Here is a 9,494-nt window from a genome sequence, read left to right as displayed (position 1 = left end):
GGGTTTAGATTTCTCCCAGGAGAATATTTTTTCTTCTAGAGCTCAGGGCAGACAACAAACTGCTTGGTACTTGTCCAGTCTGATAGACTAAATTTTCTGGCTCCTTTTCACCGACCATATAACTTTGATAGGACTTTATGTCCTGGAATTAGCAGAAATCCCAGTGGTAGCCCCTGCACTGCAGATGCAAGAGCACATGTCTTGTCCCTATGTGGGCATTAAAACCCTGGCTACTAGCTGCCAGGGCATATATTCAGCCTTCTGACTTTGAGTCTCTCCCTACCCCCCACTATACCATCCCCAGCTTTTTTTTTTTTTTTTTTTTTTCTTACAACAGGAATTTTTCTTTCTCTCAAGCTTGGTTATGTATTTCACTGTTGTTTTAGTGGTTATATTTACCCAACATTTCTACATATTCGTATCAGAAAAGGTGGCTTCCATTAGCTCAGTCTGCCACGATGTAGGAACCTATTTTCCATTCATTTTTGAAAATTATTTCAGACACTTTGCCATAACTACCTACATTACTCTTTTTCTAAAAGTATTTCAGGGATACTTGTAAGAACACATCTGACTTTCTAAAATTCTACTTTATTCATGTTTAAGTAGAAAAGAAACATACTGTTGGTTAGGCATCCCCCTCTCCAGATTTGTAATGTAGAATCTTATTACATTGTTAGAGAATCCTGGAGATCTGGAACAGGGTCAGGAGATAGCTTAGGGTAACAGCTATATTTAAATTTGGTAAATTAAAAGAATAATAAACTCATTAAAAGAATATAAACTCATAAAGCTCAGTTTAATTCTCCCTATTTCATCCCTCCAGCTGGGTGCCCACATAACCCAATCCTTTCTTGTAAGTTTCCTGTAGTTCTCCAAGTTACTTTAGAAACTAAAGTAGCAAGTTATGCCCTAAATGCCTCAGTTTTTGTTTTAAATCTCTTTATAGACCTGAGTACAGGAATCCTGGATTTTGCTAATTAAACTTTCCTATTTGAGTTCTGCCTTTTTGGAGACTGATTCCTCAGAACTAGCTTTCCCGAGTGGTACTGCTTTTAATATTTTGTCACATAATCCCCCCGAAGCAGTTTCATGCTTTGCCTTAATTATCCTTTGTCTCCTCCTGCTCCTCCAGCCTCCATAGTTACCTCTCAGGGATATTTCTTCACGACTCCACCCCACTGCATCAACATACAAAGCACCCAGGCTCCAGCCTCCCGTCCTGAGTCACCCCATGCCCCCTTCTAGTGTTACCAGCTCAGGCTCCTGCCCTGCGTCTTGTCTCTTCTCAGATAAAATCAGTATCATGTAGTATTAGCATAAGTGCAGTTCCATCCATTTGGCTAGACTTAGCCAGCCTGGAGATTTTCAGTTGATGGGAGGTTTTTTTTTTAAATGCACAATTTAAAAATCTTTTTGTTATAGCAACTTCCAAAACACACAGAAGGAGAAAGAATAATCTAATGAACCCCATGTACCCATCATCCAACTGCAATAGTTTCAATTCTTTGTCAATCTTGTTTTATCTCTACCTCCACCACACCCACTGGTTTATTTTGATACAAATCCCAGATGCCCTAAAATTTATTTTGTATTTCCATATGTGATTCTAAAAAGGGGGATATCTTTTTTTAAAAGCATAAGCACAATAACTCCATCACACCTAAAAGTAAAAACCCCAAATATTTTCTCAATATTCTCAAATATCCAGTTTTTAAAAATTGAGATCCAAATAAAGAATATGCATGACATTGGTTGATGTATCTCTTATGTCTCTCTTTTTTAAAAAACCTTTGCATTATGGAAAGTTTCAAACATATACAAGGCAAACAGAGTAATATATGTACTCTATATCTAGCTTCAACAATAATCAATTGTCTATAACTCTTATGTCATCTATACCTTCACCTACTCCCCAACTCAATTGTTATTTTTAACAGTTCTTTTGAGGTACCATGTATTAGTTGTACAGCTTTGACAAATGAATATACCAGTGTAACCCACAACGCTATCATGAACACAGGACATTTTCATCTCTCCAGAAGGTTGTCTTGTGTCTCTTACTCTTTCAGAGGCAACCAGTGTTTTGATTTTGTTTAACCTTAGATTAGTGACTGTTCCACAACTTTATACTCTTTTACATCCAGCTTCTTCTCACTATAATATCTGTGAGATTTATTCATGTTGTTGTATTAGTTTGTTTCTTTTCATTGCTATCACTACTAAAATATATTTATTCTGTTGAGCTTATTTACACATGTATTTTCTCTATAAGGCACATTGCAGCCTTTTTGGGATTAGGGACCTTAGGCAGCACTTTATCACTATGCTTGAGGGTCATTTTAAACAGTGAAATCACCAAGAAAAAGCAAAAAATATGGCACTAAATAGACTGCAAAAAATATGTTTATTTATAGTATGAGAGCTGAAACAAGTGGGTAGTGAGCACGACCTCATCTGAGAACATATGCATCAGGTGATTCACTATTTGGCCACTCTGTGAGTGTTCATGAAAGACCACACCAGTATTGATTTTGAGGTTATGAATACCTTTTAGCGATCAGGAAAATTCACGAATACTGAATTCATTAATGATGAGTAGCAACTGTGCATATGTGTATTGGCATATGTACAGATGGTCCCTGACTTATGATGGCTTAACACATGATTTTTTAACGTTATGGTGGTGTGAAAGCTATACACATTCAGTAGAGACCGTACTTTGAATTTAATGTCAACAAGTGTCTCTGCCCCAGTGCCTTCTACCAATGATTCTCCAGCCTCATTAGAAGAGAGAGAAATTGATGACCCTGTTGATGTAGCATCCTCATCATCCAGCAACTAATTTTAGTTCAATACTTCAAACATTCTTGAGGCCCAGTGTTCTTTCAGCTGTGTGTGTTAATGATGAGTACTCATACAACCATTGTTTTTTGCTTTCAGTATAGTATTCAATAAATCACATGAGATAGTCAACACTTCATTACAAAACAGACTTTGTGTTAGATGATTTTGCCCCACTGTAGGCTAATGTAAGTGTTCTGGGCACAATTAAAGTAGGCTAGGCTAAGCTATGATGTTTAGTACATTAGGTGTATTAAATGCATTTTTGACCTGCATTTTCAAATTACAATGGGTTTATCAGGACATAACCCCATTGTAAGTCAAGAAGCATCTGTACATATGTATAGTTATAAAACAAGGTTATCATCTATTTCTATTGTCTTGAACTTTGGAAACTAAAAAGAAGAATAAGCTTCCTACCTTCAGAAAACTTGATGGGACTATATTCCAGGAGACTTGAGCTTGATGGGGTATCCTGCCCCAAAATATGTGTGGATGTAAGGGTAACCATAACTCATTGTGAGATGAGAAAATATAAATAAATTGGGTTTTAGATATGCTAACATTTTTACTAACAAAGATTCCTGCCAAAGTGAGAAAAAAATAGAGATAGGAATGACATGTGTTCTAGAAAGAGAAATATAAAAGTGTTTAAAAACCTGATTTGAAAGAAAGAGGAGACTGATAGTTGCATACTCAATAAAGATAAAGGATGCAGTTCTAAGGTATTTCAATGAATGGAAAATGAGAGACATGCCTAATGCAGATGTCAGGTGACTGCAAGAATCAGTTTTACCTGGGAGCTGAGAGGTAGAGGTGGGGCACAAACAGAAATGACTTTGCCTCATCAATAAAAGGGAAAATAGTCCTGACCGGGACTTGAAGGTATATGCATGGGAAGCCCTAGTAAGAACAGACCAAGTAATTCCAGAATATGGGTAAAGGAAATTGTCTCAACCTGGTTGTGTACCTTACAGAACAATTTATTAAGAATCTGAAGAATTAATTTATCAACATCAAATTTGTATTAAAAAACCTAATTATCTGTGATTTACATTTGAAAATAGATTTTATGCCCCCCAAGATCTTTATAAATTGTAGTCATGTATTTTTGCTCTGTATTTGACTTACTAAGCAAGAGCTGGACTGAAGAACATTATCAGGGATACTACAAGAAACGCATAAGATGAAGGTCATGTTCTCCAAATATTAGCATCACAATTACCTTTTCCAATCTCTAACCTTTACTACTATTCTCTTTGACGATGACAACAGAAAATAAGTCATCTGACTTTTGTTCCACTCTCACGCTTAAAATTTCCCTGTAGCTCAGATATCCAACCTAAGATACTTCTTGGAGTCAAGTCATAGAGCTATTCTAGCACTATCTTAGGATCCTTGACCACAATACTTACATCTCTATGCTGACAGATTCCAGTCTCCTTCCCAACCTCAAACCATAATTCCTATAAAGCTCTCCTATCATCCCCACTCCTAAGACACTCTTACACTCCTAAGATGCTCTTATAACAGCATGCCCTAAGCCATAGCCTGGGTCTTCCTTTGTTTATTGAATATTTTGCTTGCACTCACTGGTTTCTATCTGGATATAAGAATTTCAAAGACTGTACAAAGACAGTTTAAAAAGTCCCTTGATATGGAGGGAGAAAAGGTATTAAAAAACCCACCAGTATATATTTTTAAAGAAAGCAATTTGGCTAATCAGATTATCATCACTATGATGTATACCTACATTTTAGTTTCTCACTGATCAGACTTAATATTTAGGAAATTTGTGAGAAGTAACTTGTTTATCTTAGAAGACTAGACATCCAAGAAAGCCCTGTCATTCAGAAGTAGTTTTACTGATTGATAAGAATAAAACAGAATTCAGTGAAAAACTTGTTTTGTTCATAAAAGTAGTAGGATTGATATAAAATAAGAAAAACTAAGCCCTTTCATAATTTCAGGTTTAGCTTGAAGTTTTGTTTATTCAATTTCTAAATTTCATTCTTCTATTACAATCATATATTACCATTTGTGACATTATTTTACTATCTTGAGCAATTTGTTGCTATTTATTCCTTAACCGTAACTACCTGCCCTCATCTTTTACTCTCCATTTCCGAATTCCTACAGATTATTCAACTGGAGTATTAGACTGGGCTAGGGGTCGCAGACCATTGTTAGTTGATACTTAATAATAAAATCAGAACGTGTCAAATTACTCTGAAGACAGGTCCCCATGTACAGCTTTGAGAGGTAACAGGGGCCAGATTAGTGATTGTGTGTAATGTTAAGATTTGGGAATGGTGTTTAGCTGGCAGTCATTATTGCATCTCACCTTTCCCCTTGGAAAAGTGTCTGCTATGTTGCAATCACTGAGCAAATGCCAAATGCCTTCTGGGAAGGTCTGATACTGCCAAGAATTCCCTCACCCCCAAGCTGTCTTCCATTGTGTGGGAAAGTTTTATAATTTCTAGTCTCTAGCATGCTACACCTAAATCCTGGCCAACCAGCCCTAACAAATGTGTGGTTCAAGCAGTCCCTTAGATTGCTTGGGTAACTAAAAATGTCCAGGGAACAGAAGAGAATGACAGCACAGATACATATGCTTATGTGTGACTTTTGACACAACAGAGCGAAAAAAATGCCATTAGAATTCCCTAACGTTGGAATCAGTAGTCATATTATGTCTTGATAAATAAGCATAAAAAGGAACTGTAGAAACCTTGTTCTATAGGTATAGAGCAGTGAAACTGATACAAAATAAGAAAATAAGCCCTTTTGTAATTTGAGGTTCAGTTAAAACATTTGTTTATTCAATTTCTAGATTTCATTGTTCAATTAGAACCATGAATATATAACATTTATGAAATAATTTTGCTATCCTAAACAAATTGTTGCTATTCATTACTCAACAATCGCTATTTACCCTCATCTTTTAGTCTCCATTTCCAAATTCCAACAGATTATTCAGCTACAGGATTAGACTGGGCTAGTAGTTTGAAGATAAATAGGTGATAATTGACACAAGGAAATGGAATACATAATGTAAATATTTGACATTTTATTGGATTATGAAATGAGTTAGGTGTTAAGATTTATAAATATCACGGCTTTACTGATAACATGGTGAACTGTGGACTTGGCTATTGATATGGTTGGCTATCTGTGAATAAAAGGCAAACATTTGTACATGGGAACACTGGCAAATTGGTTGGCTTAGAATGAAACTGGAAATCTATCTTTATAAGTGGAACAGAAAAAAATGGAGTCCAATCATATAGTAAGAAAAAAGGAAAAGCAGCCAGGAATGGTGGCTCACGCCTGTAATCCCAGCACTTTGGGAGGCCAAGGTGGAAGGATCGTTTGAGCCTAGGAGTTCCAGATCAGCCTGGGCAATGTGGTGAGACTCTGCCTCTAAAAAAAAGGAAAAAAAAATTAACTGGGTGTGGTGGCACATGCCCATAGTCCCAGCTAGTTGGGAGTCTGAGGTGGGGGGATTGCTGGAGCCTGGGAGGTCAAGGCTGCAGTGAGCCATGATCACGCCACTACACTCCCACTTGGGCAACAGAGGGAAACTGTCTCAAAACAAAACAAAACAAAAAGGAAAAGAAAGAAAAAAAGGCTATCTCGCAGTTCTATGTGGTAAAAATCCCAATTACCTTGAGATCTTTATCCAGCAATCACAATAGTACTCACTAATCCAGAAGTCAAAGTAAAACCTCTGAGCTGCTTTAAAAAAAAAAAAAAAAAAGGAAAGAAAAGGTTTAAAAAGCTATATACTGAAGCTCAGAAACGTGATTAATAGAAAAATTTATTATGTTTAAATTCATTTAAATAAACCTGATTATTTCATTCCTCAGGCCATAGAAGATTAGAAACAACAAAAATTTTCCATTCATTATAGATTCTAACATCTATTGTGTGTTAACTACGTGTGAGGGATAATTCCACAAGCAACTGATTTAATCGTCTGAGGTAAGTATTATGACTCCTCACATTTTACAAATGAGAAAACTGAGGTGGAGAGAGGTTGATTAATTTGGCCAAGATCATAGAGTAGAAAGTAGTAGAGTCAGGATTCAAACACAAGTTTTCTACTGGTGTCTACACTTTCAGGTACTACTGGCAAACAGCAGGGGCTACGGACACAACAATGAACAGAGCAGCGGAGGTTCCTGTTTTCACAGTCGAGAAGCAACAGGGAACAGTAAGAGAACCATGGCTGAGCGCAGTGGCTCACGCCTACAATCACAACACTTTGGGAGGCCAAGGCAGGTGGATCACAAGATCAGGAGTTCAAGACCAGCCTGGCCAGAATGGTGACGCCTGTAGTCCCAGCTACTCGGGAGGCTGAGGCAGGAGAATTGCTTGAACCTGGCAGGCAGTGAGCCGAGATTGCGCCACTGCACTCCAGCCTGGGCGACAGAGTGAGATATTGTCTCAAAAAAAAAAAAAAAAAAAAAAAAGAGAACCGTGAACTGGCAGGAGCAAGAACTGTGACAAGCAGAACAATAGGGATGGGAGCTGAAGATTAGGGAGCACTGGACTCTTTACTGTTACCTTATTTACTCTTTACAACCATTCTGCAAGTTACCATCATCATTGTTTAGATGAAGAAATTGAGGCTTTAAAAAGTCAAATACATTTCCCCAAATTGCACAATTAGTAAACAGTGGACGTGGAGTTTGAATCCAGGTCTGTTTGACACCAAAGCTTAATTTTTTCTCACTATACCTCACTGCTGTAACAAAAAACTACCTACACAGGCGCTTAAAAAACATTTCAGTCTGGGCCACTCTGTATAGAAGGAAACAGTCCTGAACATACTATGCTAGTCATTGAGGGTTTTATTGAATGCATAAATGGTTGAATATAAAAATGGCACTATAATGAATGTGTAAAATTAAGACTCTAGTAATTGTGAAACAACTGCATTCTGTTGATTAGTGTCTGTTTAAGAAAACAGAGTAATGTATGATATATTTTTAAAGTCTAAAAATAGATATGGTTAAAATAAAACTAATTTGTGGATTTAAAGGAATGAGTTTCAAGTACCTAGAAAATTCTTCTATGTGGAATATCTATTTTCTAATGATACCAGATAAAGTTTTCAACATAGGGAAATAGTACAAACAGACATATTAAATAAAGGTTTATGCTATTTTGTGTTAACCTTTATTTAATAAAATAAGTAAAGGGCCCACTGAAACGAAAGGGCCAAATAACCTTTATTTAATAAAATAAATAAGGGCACAATAAAAAATAGTCCCTCCTCGTTTCATGTTTTCCTAGAAAAAATAAAAAATAAAACAACGGTAGTCTCAACCCTTTAATACCAACTTAGATTATGTTAATGATGAATCATATAGTATTTTTAAATGTTTCTACAAATTATAAGAAATTATAATTTGTCAGGAATTCGAACTATTAGAATGGTGAAATAATTGGATTTTCCCCTGCAGTATACTTTGGTGAGAAAAAAAGGACATGAGATGTTCTTCAGAAAACCTCTAAACTTAAAATTCAGGTATTCAGCCAAGTAAACAAATCATTTACTTAAAAGAACAATGTATATTTTACATCTTTAATGCATGTTTAACTCCGTTTCCTACACTTTCCCCATCTATATTACTGTATTGATGATCGGTCCCATAATGATAATCATGATATACATTCTGTCCTCTAAGCTATAAAAGAACAAAAAGATAAACTACATTCATTGCAATTGGGGAATAACATATTTGATTTATATATATATATATACACACACACACATATATATATATTTTTTTTTTGAGATGGAGTCTCTGTCACCAGGCTCGAGTGCAGGGGCGCCATCTCCGCTCACTGCAACTTCCGACTCCCTGGTTCAAGCGATTCTGCTGCCTCAGCCTCCCGAGTAGCTGGCATACAGGCACGCGCCACCACACCCAGCTAATTTTTGTATTTTTCGTAGAGACGGGGTTTCACCATGTTGGCCAAAATGGTCTCGATCTCCTGACCTCGTGATCTGTCCACCTCAGCCTCCTAAAGTGCTGGGATTACTGGTGTGAGTCACAGCACTCGGCCTTGGTTTCTATATTTAAAAATTAGTCAATTATTGCTTATCTGGTAGCTTTCAGATAACTCAAATATTAATTATTAATTCTTTAGATTTTTTTTTTTTTTGAGTTGGAGTCTCGCTCTGTCACCCAGGCTGGAGTGCAGTGGTGCAATCTTGGCTCACTGCAACCTCTGCCTCCCAGGTTCAAGTGATTATCCTGCCTCAGCCTCCCGAGTACCTGGGATTATAGGCATGTGCCACCACTCCTGGCTAATTTTTAAAATATTTTTAGTAGAGATGGGGTCTCACCATGTTAGCCAGGATGGTCTTGATCTCCTGACCTTGTGATCCACCCACCTCGGCCTCCCAGAGTGCTGGAATTTAAAAAAATTTTTGGAAAGTTTTCCTAGAAATATAAGAAAATCATGTTTTCATTGATTGCACAGTTACTTGTATTGACTTCCATTGACTTTAAAGTACTATGTCCTGCTTAGGAATTTGACATATTTTTAATGAAAAAAAAATTTTTTTTTCTTTTTGAAACGGAGTCTCATTCTGTCACCACATTCTGCATTCTGGAGTGCAGTGGACTGATACT

The 9,494-nt window shown here is 36.7% G+C and overlaps 1 long non-coding RNA gene across 1 annotated transcript; it reads left to right on the top strand.

Moving 5' to 3' along the window:
* Positions 1–6,029: 6,029 nt before the first annotated feature.
* Positions 6,030–8,093, top strand: LOC144333955 (uncharacterized). Its single transcript, XR_013403096.1, has 3 exons — positions 6,030–6,253; positions 6,714–6,828; positions 6,970–8,093. It is a non-coding gene; the product is annotated as an uncharacterized LOC144333955 (long non-coding RNA).
* The last annotated feature ends 1,401 nt before the right edge of the window (positions 8,094–9,494 follow it).

The sequence above is a fragment of the Macaca mulatta genome, chromosome 13 (assembly GCF_049350105.2).
Source record: "Macaca mulatta isolate MMU2019108-1 chromosome 13, T2T-MMU8v2.0, whole genome shotgun sequence".
Taxonomy (NCBI): Eukaryota; Metazoa; Chordata; class Mammalia; order Primates; family Cercopithecidae; genus Macaca; species Macaca mulatta.
The sequence above is the reverse complement of the archived record's forward strand: the minus strand, read 5'-3'. Positions and strand labels throughout refer to the sequence as shown.